Source organism: Rattus norvegicus, chromosome 2 (genome assembly GCF_021556685.1).
Source record: "Rattus norvegicus strain SHRSP/BbbUtx chromosome 2, alternate assembly SHRSP_T2T, whole genome shotgun sequence".
NCBI lineage: Eukaryota > Metazoa > Chordata > Mammalia > Rodentia > Muridae > Rattus > Rattus norvegicus.
Window position 1 is genome coordinate 148,813,706 of NC_141535.1, and position 24,318 is coordinate 148,838,023.

The 24,318-nt window shown below is 39.7% G+C and overlaps 1 long non-coding RNA gene across 1 annotated transcript; it reads right to left on the minus strand.

Annotated features, from left to right (window-relative positions):
- Window positions 1-3,102: 3,102 nt before the first annotated feature.
- On the minus strand, window positions 3,103-23,464 carry LOC147996275 (uncharacterized). The gene is made up of 3 exons (XR_015678054.1): window positions 23,276-23,464; window positions 3,745-3,882; window positions 3,103-3,420 (listed from the first exon to the last, which is right to left on the minus strand). It is a non-coding gene; the product is annotated as an uncharacterized LOC147996275 (long non-coding RNA).
- Between the last annotated feature and the right edge of the window lie 854 nt (window positions 23,465-24,318).

Sequence of the window (24,318 nt, forward strand, 5' to 3'; positions counted from 1 at the left end):
AAATACTTCTTTTAAGAATGGATTAAAATATTCACTCCAAATAAGATCCCTTATTTAAGAGTAAACTTCAATTTACCCTGGAGATTTACCTACAGAAAAATGGAGAAAGGACTTATCCATATAATAGGCTCATTTATTCTTCAGAGCCTCATAAGCAGCTCTCCTTAGAATTACTACTTAGACACTGAGACAGAAAATTGTCAGATAAAGAAAGAGGTAGAGGGCAAGGGTGTAGCTCAGTGATAAAGTGTTTGCGTAGCATTTGTGAAGCCCTAAGTTCGATCCCCCAATATCAACAAAGTATATGTAGCAGGGAGAGAAGTGTTACAAAGCTTTTAAAATTATTGTGCCATTTTATTATTTGCCTGAGTATGTTTTGCCTACATGTATATCTGTGCCTTATACATACATGTGTCTGATGCTGGAAGAAGAGGGCCATGAGTTCCCAGAACTGGATGGAGTTGTAGATGGTTGTGAGACACCATATGGGTTCTGTGGAAGTGTGACACGTGCTCTTAACTGTGGAGTCATTCCCCAGCCCTATTGTGCAATTTTGGATGAATCCCACTTATTTTGCTTGTCATTAACTAAGACATACAAATACTTGTGCTCTTCTGTATCTTAACTAATTCACCAAAGGTAAACCAAAGGCAGGTAGATAAGAAGACACAATCATTGTAGTATTGAGGAGTCTTTTTCCTTTTATTCAAGCCACTGATAACATATGAAAAGTTACAGTTGTCTGTTGTGGATTGCCTTGGTGCTGTTTGTATTTTGATGCTAATCCTGCCATCCCCCAGCCCCCAAAAGGAACAAATCGCATACTTAGGTGATTCCATGTGAACCTGCTTTTGATTTTAACTGGTCAAATAAAGGTTAGAGCCTGTGATTGGGCAGTGGAAGGGAAAGATGGGGCTGGAAGTTTTAGAGAAGGAGAGAGAGGAAGAAGGGAGGGGATGATGAAGGGGCAGGGAGAGAGGAAGACGGAGGAAGAGGAGATGGAAGGTCAAGCAGAACCATGTGGACTGGAGGAACCACAAGTATCAAGGGACCTTATAGCTGGGGACTAGAGTAGTGTAGTGGTGAGTCTGCCCAATCTAGGCATGCAACTTATAGATATTATAACTGATTGTGTGTTCTTTGCATGGGCATATTGGGGTTGGACATTACCAATACAAATCTGTTGGTATTAAATACTAAGGCTTCCTGGTGTTTCTCCAGAGCGAATCAGGTGGGCAGAAGAGAAAGAACATAGCTGGGGCCAAATTTGGCCAGGCTTTGGATGAGGTAACCACAGTGGAGCATGAGCTGTTGGGAGAGCGATCTCAGAGCTCTGGAGAGGCAAAGCATGTGTCTATGAGAGGGGCATTAGCTAACAGGTGGGTGGCTGTCTAGCCAGATGGGTTATATAAAATTATATGCAACAATTGTCTCATTAAGAAAGGTATTTAACTGAGAGGACACAACTGTTTAGCAGGCCACAGTTAGCATATATAAATTGCCTTTAACTTCTGGCCATGGAAGTTTCCACATTGTTCCTGTATAAACTCCATGAACCCTCAGGACTCAAGCCATTTGCTACATGCAGTCTAGGCCACTTTGTGTCCTTAACCTGAAAACTTATATTAGGCATTGAAGTTTACAGTTATTCCTAATTATTGTTTTCAGAGCCATACTTAATAATACGTGTAGTGAGAAGGCTAGGCTGGTTCCATGACAAACTTCAAATTGGTAGTTAAGGAGGTAGTTAAGGAGACCAGGCCTAAGAACTGGGAAAGTCAAGACAAGCCCAGGTAAGTCAATTACTAATGGAAACAACCCCATGCTCCAGCCTTCACGTCCCTAAAATGGTTCTGGAATGCCTAGAGATAAAGCAAAATAAGGCCACTTACCCCAACGTTTCCAGCATCCATACCCTGGTAATGATTCTGGAATGCCTAGAGATAAAGTAAGATAAAGCTCATCTACCCCTGAACTCCAATGTGCTTTAAATGGAGCCTGCGAGCTCACTTGATTGTTTCTCTTGGTAATGGGAGACCCCAGCATGCTGGAGTTCTGCAGAATAAAACACTCATTGTGTTTACATACTATTTGAGTTCATGGCATCATTCTTTGGCAAATCAAGGACCCTTAAAGTAGGAAATAAAATACATTGAAATACATTACATTCTTTTTTATCTTACAATCTATTAAGTGCCTTCATCATTTATTTAACTCCCTTTAAAAATGTTTTAGTGTGTTCTCCTAGACTTTCTAATGCACCCATCAAACTATTTATTGTTTTGAGTAATATAGCCTCACTCATATAGACATATTTTCTACACTTAAAAGATCTGTCATTATGAGAATGCTTTTAAAGCATGAAGATTATCAGCAACCCCATCACATCATTTCTTAATAGGGATCCATTGCTCCACTTACAGAGTTAGATGAAACAAAATTCATAAAATTCAACATACACCTCCTTAATAGATCACTTCAGAATTAATTGGCTCTCTCCTCTATACAAAGCTGACTATGTAAAAAACCCTGTTTTCTGTTTTTCCACACATTCGGTTTGTTCTCATGAGCTGTCATGAGTGAGATGACTTCGCAAGCCTGTTTATTACATCTTTACAAATGACATAAAAGCATAGAAAATAACAGGTTATAGAATTTTTTACATGAGTCCACCTATCATTTCAACTTGGATGTTAAAATATCCTGTATTCCAAGCATTAAATAAGTTCAGTGATGGTGGGACTAGACTTATGGAGGGGAGGGTGGGCGGGTAAAACAGTAGGGTCAGGGAAAGTGGGACTAATACTAAGGGTGTTTGAAGAAGCTGCACATGGGAGTCAATGCTTCTCTCAGAAGCCATAGATTATCAAACAAACAAACAGCTCAGTGCCAGATGTGGGATTCTTCCTTTCAAGTGGTTGATCAGAGGGATGCCAGGGACTCTCTGCCTCCAAAACACAGATTATTGTTTTTGGTTACCTGCCAGAACTTGATGGTAAGACTATTGTGGAAGAAACCATATACTTTGACCACAGGACATGGGGAAACCAACTTGCAAACTTCCTCCCTGCTGACTTGATAGTGTAAGAAGATGCTATGCAGGCTCTTGGGTGATAAAAAGTCAGTAGTTTTACCAAGTTTTAATGCTGAATACTACAATAACAAGCAGCCTGACAAAATATGTCCATTTGTGAAATAGTGGTATGAAAGTCATGGGGGTTACCAATAGCTTTCTCATTAGATTTAAGGCCCACTCAACAGAAGGAAACTCAGGGTGAATTCATGGCTCAGAAGGGCATAAACGTTGGGGAAGACTCGACTGTTGTTACTTTGATAAATGGGAATTTCAAACTTCCTCCTCAATATTCCTCTTCATAGCTATAGATTAGTGCTGTTCTCAGTCCTCTTCAAAGAGTATTCCTTTTGAAACAAATAGAAGTTAATATGAAGAAGCATAACTGATAAAAAGTGTAGAGAATAAGTGACTATGTAGTGGGCAACTCTAAATGAAACATCTGTATCACAATCCTTCCCCATGAGGCTCAGAGGCATCTCAGATAAAGGGACACAAATATTGGAATAGCCAGAGGATGAGAAGAACCACAGTGAAATTGTGTCTTCTGCACATTACAGAGCATTTTACCTCCAAACTCACAATAGCTGTGTCTACCTGAACAAGACCTACACAAGATCAAGTCTGCCATTATTTCAGCACAGATTGGAAAAATACTCATGAGACCCTACCCCTAGTTGAGAATTGTTGACAGATGATGGCTGCTATGGGAGGGCCAGTTTCTTTCAGTAGGATAACCCATGCTCCAATAGACAACTTTCCAGTGTGCCAACTCTCCTGAGTTACATCCATCTGCCTATGGGGAGGATCTAGCAAAAAAGAGAAATAAAAGGTGAGTATAAACAAAATACAGTGCATATATGCATGAAATTCTCAAACAATAAATAAATTTTATAAATCTTTTCCACATGTGTAATAAGATCAGTACCACCACAGGGGTAGTTCGAAAGAATTTCCAACAAAGACACCAGGCATAGGTGTATTGAGTACACATGAAGATCAAAATGTAAAATACTGAAATGTGCCTCAGTAGGACCAAGGCACAGAGATTAGGTGAATTATAACCCAAAGAGGGAGACTACTTGTAAAAGTCCCTTTGATTTTTTTTTTTTTTACTTTTTCAGACTAAAAAAAAAAAATTGAGAGAATACATGTTAACTGAGCAGTATTTATATTTAAGCATTAAGTCATATGTTAGGAATCAGCCATACATTCCTACATTTAATAATAAAGAAAAGACTGAAAAGTTTAGATTCAAATATCCCCATGCTGATAAGCCATGAAGATAAATAGAAAAAATCCCATTATATTTTTAGATAATGTAGAAGCATCTTCATTTTCCCAAGTGTCTTGGTGTTTAATCTGTTTGGCAATTTTGATCTTCTCTATCTTGACATCCCTCTAGCATGAATATTCAAAAGACTGAGCCCCCAACACCACTCCCATTATAATGCAAGCCTTTATTATTTTCTGTCCCTTTTCCTACTGTAGAAATCTGCTACTTCCTTTCATCCTTTGCTTGTTTACCCCTTCTTTGACACTTACAGCTGTACCTACCTTCCAAGTTTTACTTTCTGATGAATTTTTAATGGATGACAGCCCTACGAAACTTACCTCAAACATAGGACAAACCATTTGCTTTTCTGCCCTTCCCAATTCTTCAAAAATGGCCTGACCGTATTCTGATCATAAAACATGAATGAAGCCTATCCTGCTCTCAGGGATTCCCCCTCTCATCTCACTGGTATTCTAATTTACATTTTGATTATATCTCCTGTGTTTTTCAACCCAGAGTATTTCTATTCCACAACTTAATCTCCAGATGCAATAACAGCAATTACATTACCTCAGCTCAATGTCATTATATACAGCATACATATCTAAAACTAGCAGCTGGAAGAAAATAATCTGGTCAGACATTGCACGTTGTTGACACTTTCTGTGGCATTCTAATTCTTTTTAACTTGTGAAATAATGCTGGTATGTGTGCATAAAAATTTTCCCTTCTAAGCAACAGAGTTGTAGATAGAACAAAGCACCCAACATTTTTTTATTTGATAATTGCATGGATAAAGAGAAAATTTCTGAAAGGACTCTCTGTGGCTTTATTTTTTTATTTTTCATCCAGATGTTTGGCATCAAAAAGACATTTTTGAAAAGGAAGTAAACTAATTGGTAGTAAGTAATATTTTCTTTTAGCTCCCATTTGAATGATTGTGAAGCAGCTACATAGCCACAGTGATCCAACTGCATGTTTGAGCACCATCCATTTCCCCAGCCAAACATCTGCAGCTCACCAACCATACACCAAATATTTTTAACATGACTTAAATCAAATTGGGGAGTAGACAATGTCTTACCATCCAGCTGAACTAAACTAAACGTCAGTATCTTCTCAGACTGTTAATAACATATGAGTTCTCTTCCCCTAGATCAGTGATGCTCTACCTCTTCAGTGGATAAATTACAAACATGTCTATTGTAGGTAAACTGAAAGTTCTAGAATGCTTTATTTTCAAATGCTGTACACTATGTTTTTTTTTCTTTTATTGGAATGTACTCTACAGTTTCCTCTCTCTCTACTCCCCTCCAGTTCCACTCCCTTTCTGTCTCTTATTAGAACAGAACAGGCTTCTAAGAAATAACAACCAAATTTGACAAAATGAAACATCATACTAAAAACTATCACATCAAGGTTAGACAGGGGAACCAAACAGAAGAGTCTAAAGAGATACATAAGAGTCAGGAATCCCATTGGAAGATAGAGTTTTAAATTAGCTCAAAACTCAACAACAGGATCTGACTCAGGAAGACAGATTGTTAAAAATGCAGGAGAACTGATTCAGAGACACTGACCCTCCCGCTTATCACCGGACTGAGTAAATGAGTAATGGGTTTTGTTCTGCCCCTGTGATGTTTGTTCAAGTCCCCTTTGTGCCCTCCAGCCATTGTGTCCTGCAGAGAGTATTCCAGGAAACCAGTCGGCCAAGCCTAACCAGATGTGTTTCAGATGCCGATGCCTCATCAACTCTGACAAACATTTACCCTAAAGGACAATTGAGATCTGTTCTCAGGAGAACGAGAGCTCGACCTTTCCCCTCATTTAAACCCTAGAGTCTTAAGAACAATCCTGTGACTTTGAGAGTTTCCCCTTGTGACATATTTGGTATTTCCTTCTGACATCCCCCCCCACCTCCTGGAGCTTGTGACTTCTTCCTTTAAAAAGCCCTTCTCCCAGCCACTCGGGGTCGACACCTCTATCTCCTGCTTGGGATACGTGTCGGCCCGGAGATCTCCATAATAGATCTCCATAATAAACCTCGCCTTTGCATATTACATCCAAAATGGTCTCTCTGTGTCTGGGGTTCGCGACTTCCCGAGACTTGAGTAAGGGTCTCTCTTCGGGGATCTTTCACCATAAAAATACTAAGCTGATAGTTATAATTTATGTGTAGAAGACATGATGCAGACCAGTGTACTCGATGCTTGCTGCTTCAGTATCTGTGAACTCATTTGCACTCTGCCTAGTTGTTTCTGAGGACCTTGTTGTCCTGGTATCATCGCCTCCTCTAGCTCTTCAGTCTTTGAACCTCCTCTTCTAAAGGATTCCCTGAGCTCGAAAGGGAGATAGTCCATGAAGACATACAATTTACATTTTCCACATCATGTCTGGCTGTGGTTCTCTGCATCTGTTCCCATCTGCTGCTGGTTGAAGCCTCTGATGATGACTGGATAAGGCACTGATCTATGAGTATACCAAAAATCTTTAGGAATGATTTTCTTGATTGTATTTTTAGACCAGTAGTTATAGTGGGACTATTTAAGATCCACCAGTGATATAAATAATGACCTCGAAGTCTTTTTAATATTTTAAAGCTCAGGCCTTTTAGCTAGAGTAGTCTCCCAGCTATTCTTAACTTAACCTGACTAATTCTGGCAGCACATGGTTAGTTCTCCCCTCTGCTCTGCTCCAGACCATCCGTTCACATCTGTGTCCACTGAAGAATCTTTTGCATCTCATTTCTTCTCTCAACATCTTCTCCCCACACCCCATCATCACCACCTCTCTCTCTCCCTCCCTCCTTCCTGCCCTCCTTTACAAATTATAGCCCCCCACTTCCTGCCTGTCTATTAGCTGTCAAATCTTTATTACAGCAAATCACATACAATTCTTGATTGTGTCTAGGCTAGCATAGAATGATGAATATTTACAACATTTGAAAACAGTAGTCATCCATATAAATAACAATGTCAAGATCCTGCCAACATTTCATTCTCTGCCAGTAAAGAATGAACGATCGAATGTAGAGATAAATGTTTACATAATGTACCCCAACAAGTAGTGTTTGGTTTTACCCTAGTTCTCTGCAGTATCTAATTTCTGGTTTTTAGTTACCCAAGCAGTGTCATGTGTGCGTTCCTTCACATGAAGTGAGCCAGAGATCAAATCAGACATTGGGAGGTTACTCCTGCAAGTCACTGCCACTATTGCCCTAGCATATTTTACAGGCAGGATAGATTGTAGGTCAAATATTTGATAGCTGGGTTGATGTCCACATATCTTTTTCCGTAACCTACAGTGTATCTTCTCACAGCAAAGTCACTAGAATGTAGTGGGAAAGGCTCCATATAGGCACCAGCTCAATTTCTCCATAATCAATGAGTTTTCTGAGTGTTGCCCTCAGCAATGGAGTCCCACTATCAGTTTTCAGAAACAGATTTGTCTTAACAACAATCTGGTTTTTTGGGGGAGGATTTTTCATGGTACCCCCTTGGTCAACAACTCAACTGAATGCACCCCAGTCTTAGCACTGCAAGCCTTGCCTGACTGAAAGGGATGGTGAATTGTGTGTTCTGTATCTCCCTAATGAGAAGTCCTTACTAGGATCACCTTCACTGATTCCAGAAAATCTCCACTGCATTAGGATTCCACACCATGCCCCAGGTGCTCCCCACACCCAATTCAGTTCTTTTCTTCCTGTGCTCTCTCCCTCCACTCTATCTCCCCATCTCCTGTCCCTACAAGGCCCCCAGTTCATGCATAAAGTATATTCTAATTTCCCTTCCAGGGAGATCTAATAGTCCCTTCTAGATCCCTAGTCTTTACCTAAGGTCTCTGGGTATGCAGATTATAACTTGATTATCATTTACTTAATGGCTAAGCTAATATTCACTTATAAATTACTACATACTGTACTTGTCTTTCTGGGTTTAAGTTACCTTTATCAGGATGTCTTTTTTCTAATTCAAACCATTTGCCTACAAATTTCATAATGTAATTTTTTTCATGCCAAATTAATTTCCATAGTGACTGTACAAATTTGCACTCCTGCAAGCAGTGGATCAGTGTTCCCCTTATTCTACACCCTTGCCAGTATGAGCTGTCATTTGTGTTTTTGATCCTAACCATTCTGAGAGGTGTAAAATGGAAGCTCAAAGAAATTTTGATTTGCATTTGATATCTAATTTTGTTTCATCCAACAAGAATTCTCTGTGTAGATCTGTGTCCATATGGGAATATTTGCAGTTTATCGATATCTAGTTTCTTGAGTTATTTATATAATTTGGATATTAGTCATCTACTGGATGTGGAGTTGGTAGGAATCTTTGCCCATTCTGTATTCTGCTGCATTGTCTGATTGATAATGTCATTGCCTTGCAGAAGCTTTTCAGTTGCAAGAGGTCTCATTTATTTTTTTGTTGATCTTACTTCCTATACTGTTGGTGTTCTGTTCAGAATGTCATCTTTTGAGTCAATGAGTCCAAGGTTATATATTTCTCACTTTCTACCCTATCAGGTTCAATGTGTCTGATTTTATGTTATGGTCCTTGATACCTTTGGACTTGACTTTTTTACAGAATGATAAACATGTATCTACTTGCACTCTTCTACATGCAGATATCCAATATGACCAGCACCATTTGTTGAAGATGTTTCTTTTCTAGTGTGTATTTCTAACTTCTTTATCAAAATTTACATGTCATAAGTATGAGGATTTATATCTGGGTCTTCAATTCAATTTCACAAATCAAAATGCCTATTTTCATACCAATACATCGCTGTTTTTATTATTAGAGAGTAGCACAATGTGAAATCAGGAATGCTGGAACCTCTAGCAGTTCTTTTATTGATCAAGACTGTTCTAGCTATCCTGGGTTTTTGTTTTTCCATATGAAACTGAGAATTATCTATTGAAGATCTGTGAATTGTCTTGAGATTTTAATGGGTGATTTCATTGAAGCTGAAGATTGCTTTTGGTAGATAGCCATCTTTATTTTGTTAATCCTACTGGTTAATAATTTTGAGAAATCTTTTCATCTTCTGATATATTTTTCAGTTTCTATTTTGAAATATCTGAAGTTTGTATAATCCAAATCTTTTACCTGCTTTGTTAGAGTTACCTCAAGATCTTTTGATATTACTTGAGGCTATTGTAAAAGGTGTTATCTCCTTCATTTAATTTTCATTCTGTCATTTGAACAAAGGAGGGCTACTGTTTTTGTGAATTAACCATGTATGTCGTCACTTTGTTGAAAGTATGTATCAGCTAAAGAGTTCCCCAGTAAAATATATATGTGCACTATTATTTTATCTGCAAATAAAGATACTTTGACTACCTTCTTTCTAATCTATATTACCTTAATCTCCTTTGCTCTACCTAAAATTTTAAGTACTATATTGAATAGGTATGGAGTGAGTGAACAGCTTTGTCTTGTTCTTGATTTTAGTGGAATTGCTTTGAGTTTCTCTTTCTTTAAGATGATGTTGGCTATGGACCTGCTGTAAACTGTCTTTACTAAGTTTAAATATGTCCATATATCTACAGATTCTCCAGGACTTTTATCATAAAGCAGCAGTAGATTTGTCAAAGGCCTTTCTGCATCTAATGAGATGAACATGCAGTTTCTATCTTTCACATTATTTATATGGTGGATTATATTGATTGATTTTTGTACATTGAACCATCCCTGAATCTGTTGGATAAAGCCTACTTGACCATGGTGAATGATATTTTTTTCTTTATAGGTTCTTAAATTCAGTTCAGAAGAATTTTACTATTTTTACAGCTATGTTCATAAGGGAAAGAGATCTGTATTTTTTTTTTTTTTTGCATTGTTGAGTCTTCATGTTGTTTGGGTTTCATGGCCACTATGATTTCAGAAAGATTTGGCAGTGTTCCTCTTGTTTCAATTTTATGGAATAATTTGGGGAGACTATTGACATTAACTCATTTTGGGAAGTCTGGTAGAAAGTCTGTACTAACACGATCTAGTCTTGAGATTTTTTTTGGGCAGAGATATTTTAATGACTGCTTAAATTTCACTAAGGATTATAGATCTGGTTATATGTACTATCTGATCCAGATTTAACTTTAACAAGTGCTATCTATCAAGGATTTATCCACTTCTTTCAGATTTTCCAATTTGGTGGAGTACTGATCTTTAAATTATATCCTGATGAGTCTCTGTATATACCTATATCTCCCTTTTTGTTTCTGATTTTGTTAAATTGGATCTTCTTAGTGTCGTTTCGTTAATTTGGATGGCAATTATCTATCTGGATTTTGTCCAAGAACCAACTCCTTGTTCCATTGATTTATACTTTTGTTCTTTGTACTTATACTTTTGTTTTTAATCTATTAATTTTATCTTTCAAGTTGATTATTTCTTGCAGTCTACTTATATTCCGTGTAATTCTATTTTCTCTACAGTGTTCAGGTGTATTTTTAAGCTGCTAGTATGAGAACTCTCCTACTTTTTTATGTAGGCACTTACTGCTGTGAATTTGACTCTTAGAATAATTTTCATTGTGTCCCATAAGTTTGGTTATACAATATATTAATTGACATTGAATTCTAGAGTCTTTAATTTCTTTCATTATTTCTGTCTTTACCCATTATTTCATTCCATAGAGAATTGTTCTGTTTTCGTGATTTCTTAAGCTGTCTGCTGTTTCTATTGTTCTAGATATCCAGTTTTAATCCATGGCAATCTGATAGAATGCAGGGAGTTATTTCAATTTTCTTATATCTGTTGAGACTTATTTTCTTTCTGAGCATGTGGTAATTTTAGATAAAATTATGAGTTGCTGAGGATAAAGTATATTGTTTTCTCTTGGGTGAAATGATTCTGTAAAATTTAGGGTTTATTTGTTCTCTAATAACTGTTAGCTCCAGCATTTCTCTGCTTAGTTTTTGCCTGGATGAACTCTGCATTGATGAGTGTGAGATATGGATGACTCCCATTATCATTGTGTGAGGGTGAATATGAGATTTAAGTTGCAGTAATGTTTGTTATATAAACACGAATACCCTTGTGTTTGGTGCATAGATGTTATGAACTGAGATGGCATCTTGGTAGATTCTTCCTTTGATGAGTATGAAGTGTCTTTCTCTGTGTCTTTTGATTAGTGTTAGCTTAGAGTCTATTGTGGTAGATGTAAGAATTGCTACACCAACTTTCTCCTTAGGTCTATTTGCTTAGAATATCATTTTCCAAACCTTTGCCCTGAGATAATATCTATCCTTGATTTCAAGGGTATTTCTTATATCCTAAGCATATGAATGGGTCCTGTTTTAGCATCCATTCTGTTAGTCTGAACCTTTTAATTGATGAATTGAGGCCAATGATATTGAGAGATATCAATAACCAATGTTTGTTGACTCCTGTTACTTCATTGTTGTTGGTGATGATAATGGTGGTGGTGTTTATATGTGACTGTGTGTGTGTGTATGTGTGCGTGTATTTGTGTGTGTGTGTGTGTGTGTGTGTATGTGGTGTGTGTGCACGCATGTGCATACAGGCACAAGCATCCCCTTCTTTAGAATTTGCTGGTAAAAGTTTGTTCCCTGAGTTTTCTTTTTAGCATCTTCTTTAGGGCTGAATTTGTAGAAAAATATTATTTAAATTTAATTTTATCATGCAATATATTATTTTCTCTATCTATGATAATGAAATGTTTTACTTGTAAAATAGTCTAAGCTCACATCTCTGTTCTCTTAGAGTTTGTAGCTCTGTCCAGGATCTTCAGGTATTTTTTCTTTGTTTTGTACATGTGCTGTTTTGATTGCTATATTACAAGAAGAATTTCTTTTCCAGTAAAATTTGTTTGGTATTCTGTATGCTTCTTGCACATTTGTAGACATCTCCTTCTTTAGCTTAGGAAAGTTTTTTTTCTATGATTTTGTTAAAACATTTTCTGAGCCTTCGAGATGGGATTCTTACATTTCCTACATTCCTATTATTCTTATGTTTGGTCTTTCTTAGTGCCCCAAATTTTATGAATGTTTTGTGTTAAGAGTTTTTTAGATTTGACATTTGCTTTGACTGATATACTCTTTTCTTTTGTTGTTTCTTCAACACCAGAGATTCTTTCCTCTATCTCTTCTGTTCTGTTAATGAAGTTGGCCTCTGTTGTTCCTGTTAGATACCTATGTTTTTTCATTTCCAGAATTCCTCAGTTTGTGTTTTCTTTATTTTACTATTTCCATTTTCAGTCTTGAACAGTTTTATTCATTTCCTTCAACTGTTTGTATTTTCTTGGCTTTCTTTAAGGGATATACTCATTTCCTCCAGTTGTTTGTGTTTTTTTCTGAGTTTCTTTAAGGATTTTATTCATTTCCTCTTTAAGGACCTCTATCTTCTTCACATAGTCAGTTTTAAGGTATTTTTTTTCTTGTTCCTCAGCTTTGTTGGAATATTCAGGGCCTGCTGTGGTGGAGGCTCTGCTCTAGTGGAGACACATTTCCCTGAATGTTTTGGTTGTGTTTTACCCTGTGTTTTTAGGCATTTGGGTTTGGGATGATTATATGTCTAAGTACTGACCTTTGTTGGTTGCTTTTCTGTTACAGCATGTTTTATTATTGTACATAGAAAACGTAATTGTTAGTACAAAAGCTTATGTAGATATTGCATTTGTTGGAAGCATTCAGGAGTGTCCTGAAGAGATGCAATTTGAGTGTGCCTCTAAAAGCTTCTGGAGATAGGAATGCTAAAGAATGAAAAGTTCCTGCCTATTTTAAGGCAAGGTGTTTGGGAGGGAAAGTTCTTAAATTTCTTGGGCTTTGATCTGAGCCAAAGTCAGCTGGGTGACTTTTCCTTAGAAGAACCTTTAAGCAAAGAGCTCCCAGTAAGAGATAGGGATTTTCTCTTAGGGCTTGCAGGAACAACAAAGAAGCAGCTAGCAGGAAACAGGTAAAACAGTATTCTGGGAAAAAGGGCTTCTCCAAAAGCCCTCTTGCATTTGGAGGAGCTCAAGAGAAAGGTAGCATAGCTCTGTAAATGACACAGATAGAGATTTCTAAAGAGCTAGCAGTTTAATTGTAGAATGAGGCTTGTAAATAGATATTTTGTATGTAGATAAGAAAATAAGTTTATCTCAATGAGCCAGCTGGATTTTCCCTCTATTTATGATTCCTGTGTCTTTATTGGTATACATATTAGATAATTTAAATGGTTACAGGTTTCCTTGGTTTCTGTTTCCTCTATGGATTTTTAGAGAATGTCATGTCTGTGTTTCCTGGTTTTCTGGTCTGTTCAGCTGATGTGTTCACAGTGAATGGCTGCTAGTGTTAGAGGCTGGGTAAGTGGCATGATTTGAGAAAAGGAATGTTGGAGAAGTCCGTTTTAATCAGTTAGAGATAGGGTCAGAGAAGAAAGAGAGACCACAGCCGGTTTCCAACTACAGAACTGGAGATAAGACTTAGGGAATTGGGTCTCAAGAGCAGTTAAGAGAGTTGTGGGTCTGTCTTCAGCCATCTTGTTGCTCTGGGAGAAGCTGCCCTGGTGTTAGCAGCAGGTTGCTGGTATTGGTGTCTACAACAAAGCAACAGGTGGGGGAGGGGAGATCAGAAAGATTGTTTTTCTCATTTGTGGAATCCACAGGAGAGATGGGCAGGGGTGAGGGAAGACTGAAGCTGTTGTTGTGTTGCAGCTGTAAGGACAAGACTGAAGGAACAGAGGGAAGAAAGGGTCTATGGGCAGCTACCTGATTTTCTGACAGACATGGCCTGTGTTTTAGCAGGTGGTGTCTGCTGGAGTTAGGGGTTGAAATACAGTGAGGAATGTGGGAAGGGGCAAGACTGGGAGATTTGAGAAACAGAATGAATTTTATGGTGTTGTTTTGTTGTTATTATTGGTTTTGGTTTTTTTTCTTTGTTTGTTTGTTTGTTTGTTTTCACCAGGCAACCATGCTAGGAGAAAATACAAGGGAATCTAAACTACTACTGTGACTCTCGCTGATGCTTCTTCCATTTCTACCCTGACATTCAAGTAGTAAATTTTCCCAAACTTATTTTCACCCAGTAGAGCAGCAGTGATTCCACCCATATCACTGTTTTGCTTTCAAAATAAGCCTGTGGCCTTCAAATGGTTCTTTCCTCAAGGCATGAAAATACTTTCCTAATAGCTTCATATTTTAGTGCACTCTAAGCTAGCTGTATGTTTAAAGATCACAGGCTCTACACATTTAATAATATGAGGCCAAATTTGCGTCTTGAATTAATAACACTTTAAAAAGAACAAAATATTTAGAATTATTTTGAAGGGATGGCACTGTGAGCAGGCAGAATAGTGATTTATTTCAATAGGAGACTCTTAAAAATTGCAGGAGGAAATTAATTATGCCTGGTATATAAATACATTTAAATGCATTGACATTATTAATAATCATATATTAAGAAGAAAAATATTTTGAACTGAAAAAGGATAGAAATTTCTTTTAGGGAAAAATTTAAAGCCATATTCCATAAAGGTTTTAAGACTTTTGCCACAAACCTAATGCCAAAATTTGACTTTAAAACAACCACTTAGTATGTATGCATGTTTCACTAAATGTTAAGTAGCAAACATGGTTGACTTTTATATCTTCAGAGGTAGACTGTAATATAGTTTTAAGTCTGTGTGGGGTATTTTGAATGAGAATGGTCCCTATAAGCATTTATATTTGAAGGCTGGATCTCTGATTGGTGAAAGTGAAGGACCAGGAAAAATTCAGACCCCCTAACAAACAGAGTAGAGCCAAAAATGTAGGTTAGCCAGTTCAGTGACACTGTTCCAGGAACTTGACTGACCATGGAACTGATGATTACACCAGCTGGTTCAACAACTCTATTCACTGACCATAAAAATTAGATTAAAATCTTAAGAAACAGGAAGCTTCTTCTTGTCATTTTTCACTGGTATTCTTGACATTTTCTAATGATGCCATCTCTACCCACTTGGATTGTGGCTTCTTCCTTTAAATAACCCTTCTCCAAGCTACTCTGGGTCGAACTCCTCTACCCTTGTGTGGGATACAAGTCTCGACCCCCGTGCACTGGTTCCTATCAATAAACATTGTATGATTGCAGCAAGGATGGTCTCACATGAGTTCTTGGGGGATCATGTTATCCTGGGATTTGAGTGAGGGTCTCCCCGCTCTGGGGGGTCTTTGAGGTCTCGTTCGGGATTGGCAACCATTGTTGTCTCCATAGACCCACTTGGAAGTGAGATATTGTCTGGGTCTTTGTGTCTTTGTGCCAGCTGAATTCTGTGTCTGCATTTGCTCTCGAGTTCTGGTTTTGCAGTCGCTTGTGTCTCAGGAGAGACGGTGGTTGTGAGTGGTAGACATGCCAGGGGATCACTGATTGTCTTGCCCTGGGAGACATCCCAGGAGGTCTGGGGGAACCCCAGGGATGCCTGGGAGATTCCCGTCTGGGTGCTGGTGAGGATATGGTAGTTCTGTAGTTCTCCTTGATTGGAGAAATATGCATGCCCTCCTGGCCATCTGTATTTCCAGAGTGATCTTGAGTGTCTATGTGGAGATGGACATATGTTAGAATTTGTCTTAGGTCTCTGTTTTGTGTTACTTGTGACTTTGACGATGGGACAGACTATGACGACTCCTCTGAGCTTGACTTTAGATCATTTGACTAAAGTTAGGGCTAGAACACACAACTTGTCAGTTGAGATTAAGAAAGGACCATGGCCCTTCAACAGAGGAATGGATACAGACAATGTGGTACATCTACACAATGGAATGTTACTCAGCTATCAAAAACAAAGACTTTATGAAATTCATGGGCAAATGGATGAAACTGGAAAATATCATCCTGAGTGAGCTAACCCAATCACAGAAAGACACACATGGTATGCACTCATTGATAAGTGGCTATTAGCCCAAATGCTTGAATTACCCTAGATGCACAGAACACATGAACCTCAAGACGGATGATCAAAATGTGACTGTTTCACTCCTTCTTTAAAAGGGGAACAAGAATACCCTTGGCAGGGAATAGGGAGGCAAAGATTAAAACAGAGGCAGAAGGAACACCCATTCAAAGCCTGCCCCACATGTGGCCCATACATATACAGCCACCCAATTAGACAAGATGGATGAAGCAAAGAAGTGCATGCTGACAGGACCCGGATGTAGATCTTTCCTGAGAGACACAGACAGAATACGGCAAATACATAGGCGAATGACAGCAGCAAACCACTGAACTGAGAACAGGACCCCTGTTGAAGGAATCAGAGAAAGGACTGGAAGAGCTTGAAGGGGCTTGAGACTCCATATGAACAACAATGCCAACCAACCAGAGCTTCCAGGGACTAAGCCACTACCCAAAGACTATACATACCCTGGACTCTAACCTCATAGGTATCGATGAATAGCCTAGTAAGAGCACCAGTGGAAGGGGAAGCCCTTGGTCCTGCTAAGACTGAACCCCCAGTGAAGGTGATTGTTGAGGGGAGGGCGGTAATAGGGGGAGGATGGGGAGGGGAGCACCCATATAGAAGTGGAGGGGATGGGGTTAGGGGGATGTTGGCCCAGAAACCGGGAAAGGGAATAACATTCGAAGTGCAAATAAGAAATACTCAAGTTAATAAAAACATCGCACACACACAATCACACACACACACATAATCACACACACACACAATCACACAAAGACAATCACATGCACACACACACAATCACACACACAATAAAAAAAAACCAAAACAAAACAAAAAGAAAGGACCATGGCAGACTCTTTGTTCCTCATAGTGGCTGACATTTGATGTTGGCTGGCCTCCAGAGGACACCTTTGACTTAACCATCATTTTTGGAGAATCTGCTCTCCTCCATCTGTCTTTGGTGTCCCGTTGGGAAGGAGAAGTGAAGTGGAATCTGCTCTGCTTCATCTGTCTTTGGTGATCTCATGGAAGCTCCCATCTGAATCAGTTCAGTTTTGTGGTGATCTCCTGGTGGCTGCTTGTTTTTTGTTTTTGTGTGCACTTCTGCAATCTTTTGATTGTCTTTCTGTGTGACTGAATGCTATTTGTCATCTTTGGCTGATCTCTATTTTCTGGATTCTCTTCTTGTTTTCTCACCATCCCAGTTGAGATGCTTGTTAGTAGCTGTTACAGGTCCTCTTTACCACTGAGGAAATACAGAATCCTACTAGAGGCCAGAAAAAATTGTTCCAGACACGGATGGACAGCTCTCACTTCTGCCTGTTGACTTCATTACGCCTGAAGTTAGGGAGCGCCAGGTCTACCATCAGACTCCAATGGTGGGTCTCTGAGGGGCTGGAAAATGCCCCACCAATTTGGCTAAAGTAAGGAAAAAATATATAGAGAAAGTTGCAGAAACTTGAAGGGTTAAGCAAAGTCACTGAGAGAGTTAGTATAAGTTGTAGAGAAAGTAAAGTTGATGTGCAGTATTATAACAGAGTGACTGAGGAAAAAAGAAAGAAGGCAAAAAGAGCAGGAAGCTAGGGAAGAAAAGAGACAGAAAGAAGAGAAAACCAGAGAGCTAAAGAGAAATAAAAGGCAGGGGAGGAATTTATACTGGCCACAGTAGTTAGAGAGAATACGAAGATAGTACTTGCAACAGAAGAGAATTCCTGGCTAAAGATCAGTGTGCCTATTCTAAGGAAAAAGGGCACTGGGTCAGAGACTGCCCCAAGATAGGGGGGAAGCCCACTCAGTGTTTTGTGGATACAGAGGCCCAGCTCCTATGCCCAAGTAGGCCAGTGTCCATCAAAAGACCTTGGGTATAGGGGGCTACCAGCAACAAAGAATAATTATGGACTACCCGAAGAACAGTGGACTTTGGCATGGGCCGCATAACCCACTAGTTCATGGTCATCCCTGACTGCCCCATCCCTTGCTCATGAGAAATTTGCTCTCCAAAATGACTTGTGTGGGCTAAAATGGCTGGGTAAGGCCATGCGTTTGCATATCTGCAGATTGTGTATTTGGAGCTTAAGACCCAGGCTGACCCTGTCTCAGTGCCCCATTACCTGATGCTGGGAGATATGTGGCTTAGTACTGTTCTGCCTGGAACACACCACTCCTGCCAGCTGGGCACTAACAATTATTACCCAGTCCAGGACTTCTTTCTTCTGCCTGAGCTGGGTACCCCAAAGTCGAAAATGCTTTACCTTTGAATGGAATGTCCCAGAGGAATGGGACTAACAGTCAGCTGACATGGACTAGATTCTCCACTGGTTGGGGGCAATCTGGTCACCTTGCTGCCCAATCCTGACCTGGAGCCACCACAGCACAAGTGTCAAGTACTGGCAGAAGCCCGTGGGTGGAAAAAAGACCTCAGCAACTGACCAATCGACCCCTGCTGAAAGCCAAGGCTACCTTGTCCAAAGACAGGAACAGTTTTCTTCATGAAGGTCAGAGATGAGTGGGTGCTGCCATGGTGGACAACACAAATGTCATCTAGGATGGCTGAACCTCTACCACCACAGCACATCAGCACAGATGTCTTTGCCATCTCTTGCATGCCCTGATGAAGCCAGCAACTGAAAGGTAGAAGCCAAGCAAGAGATGGCCTTGATAGTCATCAAGAAGATACTGGAAGAAATCTTCCCTGGTTTGGAATGCCCAAGGTAATCGGATCAGGCAAAGGCCCTGTTTTCGTTGCCAAGGTAAGCCAGGGTGTGGCCAGATATTTAGAGGTCGATTGGAAATTACATTGTATCTACAGACCTCAAAGCTCAGGACAGGTAGAAAATAATGAATAGAATTCTAAAAGAGACCCTGACTAAATTGACCATGGAGACTGGCGCAGACTGGGTGGCACTCCTTCCCTCTTGCTCTCTTCAGAGCAAGAAATACCCCTTCCAGATTCAGACTTACCCCCTTTGAGATCTTATATGGGGCCTCAGTTGGCCTTGGCTCCTCTGACTGTATTAGATGATGTTATTGAACCAACATGTCATAGTAATAATGATTTATATGCCAGGCTAAAAGACTTATAGATGATACAGGAAGAAATCTGGTCACAGCTGGCAGCAGTCTCTGCCCCAGGGACCCCGAAACATCTCACCAGTTCCAGGTCAGAGACTCGGTGTACATATGACAACACCGAGCCTAGATACTCAAGCCTTGCTGAAAAGGACCATACCTGGTGCTGCTGACCTCCCTGACAGCTGTCAAGTGTCAGCCCTCACAAGCCCCATACTAGCTGTTGGAATAAGTGGATACATCAGAGACGTGACTGGGAGGTTGCTGTAATGCTCACTTGAGGACTGTGCTTTGGAAACAAAAATTTCATGTTTGCCTTGAGCTCCATCGAGATAGGTCTCCCAATCGCAGGTGTGGGGTAGTCTTGATTTCTATTGCAAATGATGCAACATCTCCCTACTATGAAGGCATTACGTATGTTAGTACTCCTAACACTTCTTGGGACTGTGCCTCAGGAATCACAATCTAAATAAGTTTAGAAGTTCTAAAAGGCAATCATGACTTTTGTGTGTAGGTTCAGATAGTGTCTAGATTGGAATCCTGATGCTAAAGACTTAGTAAGACACAAAAGAAAGTTGAGAATTACTCTGGCAATTATCTTAGGGCTGAGTTTACGTGCTGCAAGGGCAGCTACAAGGATATCTGCTGTTGCCCTGCAACACAAGGCTTATGGAGAATTTAGAGCTGCTGTTGACTTAGATGTAGAAAGAGTAGAAAAGACTTTTTAGCTGACCTCCAGGAATCCCTGACCTCCCTCTCAGAGGTAGTCCTTCAGAATAAGGGAAGATTAGACCTGATATACCTTAAAGAAGGAGGTCTGTGTGCTACACTAAAGGAAGAATGTTGCTTCTATGTAGACCATTCAGAAGTAATTAAAGACTCCATGAGTAAACTTAGAAAAAGGTTAGACAAAAGACAGAGAGACAGAGAAGCGCATTAGGGATGGTTTGAGAGCTGATTTAGTAGATCTCCTTGGATGACTACTCTGCTATCTTCCCTTATGGGACCCTTCTTAATTTTGCTTCTGCTTCTGATTATAGGTCCATGTGCATTAAATAAGCTAGTTAATTAAAGATGTAGTGAGTGCTGTTCAGATTTTGATGTTATGCCAGCAATATCATGTTTTACTAGGTCAAAAAATCAATATTATGAAGATACTGAAATCTAGTTCTATGATTAGAACTAGGCACTAGAGAAGTGGGGAGATGAAGGACCAGGAAAAATTCAGACCCCCTAGCAAACATAGTAGAGCCAAAAACGTAGGTTAGCCAGTTCAGTGACTCTGTTCCAGGAACTTGACTGACCATAGGACTGATAATTACACCAGCTGGTTCAACAACTCTGTTCACTGGCCATAAAAGTTAAATTAAAATCTTAAAGAACAATCTTGAGAAACAGGAAGCTTCTCCTTGTCATTTTTTTACTGGTATTCTCGACATTTTCCAATGACACCATCCCTACCCCATTAGGTTGTGACTTCTTCCTTTAAATATCCCTTTTCCCAGCTACTCGGGTCTAACTCCTCTACCCCTACATGGGATACAAGTCTCGACCCCAGTGCACTCGTTCCTATCAATAAATAAATCTCGTGTGATTACAGCAAGGACAGTTTCACATGAGTTCTTGGGGGGTTGCATCATCCTGAGACTTGAGTGAGGGTCTCCCCGCTCCGGGGTTCTTTCAAAAGAAACTGTTTGGAAATTATTAGGAAGTGTGGTTTTATTGGAGAAGATGTCCTGTTGTCATGGGGGAATAGGTAGGTTGGGGTTTCAAAAAGCCAGATCATTCTCAGTTAGCTGCCCCCCCTCTTGCTGTCTCATGTCTGTGGGTCAGATGTAAGCCCTTAGCTACAACTCCATCATTAGACCTGCCTAACTGTTGTCATGCTCCCCATGATAATCATGGACTCATCTTCTGAAACTGTAAGCAAGCCACCAATGAAATGCTTTCTTTTATAATTCTCTTGATCATGTTCTCTTTGACAGCAATCGAAAGGAAACTATCCAACAATAATCAGTACATGTTCTCCAAGTCTTTTGTTTGCTTCTTTAACTTTGGGTGGCTGATGTGTTTATGAAAAGATAAAGAGATGGGGAATATATTCTATGGAGGTAAGGCATGGGGGAAGGGGGTGCCTCTGTGGGCCAATGCTGAGGCATCCTTTCCCCATGAGGGATCAGCTATACACTGAAGTACAGTATAGAATAGAGTTTATTCAGAGAATGGGGAGGGGAGTTAAGAGGGTAATAAAGGCTGAAGAAGCAGAGAGAGAGAGAGAGAGAGAGAGAGAGAGAGAGAGAGAGAGAGAGAGAGAGAGAGAGAGAGAGAGAGTCCTGCTCCATGAGGAGAGAGGGGGAAAGGGAATGAGAAGAGAGCAGAAGCAGGAAGGCAAGAGCATGAGGAAGAGAGGAGCTAGAGAGCAAGAGAGAAAGGAGGGTGCAAGCAGCCCCTTTTATAGTATCAGACTTTACCAGCCAGTTGCCAGGTAACTGTGGGGTGGAGCTTAGACAGAATTCTAACAGTGGTCTTTAAAACTAAAGTAGATGTGATATATGGAAGCATCCTACTGTTGGCATTTTGTCTAGGCTCAGCTCCATAGTTACCTGGCAACAGCCAGGTATGCCAAACTCACTATAAAAGAGGCTGCTTGCCCTCTACTTCTCTCCCTTGCCCTCTTGCTCTCTTCTCTTGCTCCCACTCTCCCTCTCTCCTCATTTCACCTCCCTTTACACATGCTTATGGCTGGCCTCTATGCTTCTAGTCTCTCTCTCTCTCTCTCTGTCTCTCTCTCTCTCTGCCTCTGTCTCTCTCTCTCTCTCTCTCTCTCTCTCTCTCTCCACACCTTTATCTCAACTCCCCTCCCCATACCCTGAATAAACTCTATTCTGTACTATATTATCACATGGCTGGTACCTCAGGAGGAAAGGGATGCCTCAACATGGGCCCACAGAAGCAACCCTTTCCCCCACACCATACCGTGCCTCTACCAAATATATCTCTGGTTTCTCCTATCTTTTTATAAAACAAAACATTTACCTGTTCTGATCTAAACATTATTTCCTTGGCTAAGACTTCAAAATGCTCCTTTTAGAATTTCAAGTACCTGCAGTTGCTGTTTGTGTGGTATGTCTTAAAGAAGTTTAGAAGCCTCCTCCATCTCTGCTCTAGCATCTATATGTTTAAGATAAAAATTTACTATGAATTTATGTTTGAGGTGTGTGTGTGTGTGTGTGTGTGTGTGTGTGTGTGTGTGTGTGTGTGTGTGTGTGTGTGGTGTGAAGGTGCTCACAGAGTAAAGAAGAGAGTGACAGATATAGAGCTGGAGACATAGGTGGCTATGAGTTGCCCAACATAGTGCTGTGAACTTAACTCAGATCCTCTAGAAGTGTGTAGCACATGCCATCTCTCAAGTCCCATTACCATCATCTTTATGATTTTTCTTAGGTTATGCTAATTTGCTCTAAACAAAGACGTAAGGGGAAAATCCTAATAGCTCTGCATTGATTTGTAGTGACTTTCTAGCATCTTGAATACTTTTCTGTCAAGTTTCCACTTGTAAATTGTGTTTCTACCTCACAGCAGTACCTTAGATTTCTGTTTCCCTTAATACATGAGGGATTTTTGAGGTGAATTTTGAAGTGATTTTTGAAATGAGTTGCAAGAGAAAATGATATTTATACTGCATAGGAGTGGGATTCATATTACTTTGAACCAATCTGAGAGGACAACAAAATTACTCTGCCTCGAAATGCTTTGAACACCCTAGGATCTCACCCAGGTTGACTTTCCCAGGACTCTACTCTCCAGTCACCTTTGATCATCCCAGCATGAAGCACTGCAGTGCTCCAGGCTGACATTAGCCATACACATGAAAGCTATCTCTTAAATCTGAATTTTTTAAAAAACAAAAAAAAATTGGCACTTGGACTGTTGCTATAATTCAGATACATAATATCTAATTCAATCAGCACTTACAAAAATGTGTGATGTTCAGCACATTTGACATAGCCTCAAGGAATTCCACACTCAAAATAAGGCAGCATCTCAGAGGAACCAACACATCACGTCTATTCTTTTCCTCTGTAGAAAAATTATGTTTCCTCTGGGAAGTATACATTATTCTATAGTTCTGAAAGTTGGAACTTAGGTCTTCACAGGTCTTTCTGACAATGAGAGAAAGTATAGAAGATAAAACCATGTATCAGCAGCATGCCTTTCACACTATCAAGAGTAACAATTTTAGGGCTTTTGGTATAGTCTTTCTGGTTACAATTACTACTCTGTGCCATTATTGCTCTCTTCTACTGAGCAACTGGAAAAATATATTTTTTGTTTTGTGTGCTGTTTAACTTTGTTTTTTAACTTGTAGAAGCTGGAAAGATGGCAGGGCTAAAAATGCACTGGGCAGCTACCCACAGCAGACACTATACTAGGGATGAGAGTGTGCTTGTGGTTCTGGTTAGGGAATTGTGAAGACTGCAATTGGCATTTCAAGCTGTTGGTAGGAAACTAGAGAAGGCACTCATTTTCTCAGGTCCTCTGAAAGTAACTTCATTGTCTCACGAAAATGTCCAGAACTTTAAGGACACCCATCATGATACTCAAGTGGAAATGCTGATGAGTTCTATGGTAAGTAGCACAGGATAATTACTGAATTTGATTATCTGTTTTCTATGAACCTGCACCAGAGCAGGTAGCTGAAGGAAAAAGCAAAGTGCAGATCTCTATACATCTTACAATATATCCTTGCATATAGTGAGTGAAGTTGGGAAAACTAATGAAAAAGTCAATGTCCACACACATTGTCAACTCTCACAGGCCCTCCTGGCACAGTCTGGAGGGTTGTACTGGCTGAAAACCACAAGCTAATTAGAAACAACTGTTCACGTTGCACAATAATGTGGGGTCAAAAAGAAAACAAGCAACAGGCTGGCTTTATTTAAGCATTTGTTATTTGGTTGTCATGAATTTTGAGAATGATTTGGTATTTTAAGTCGCATTCAAATGTTACAAAGTTT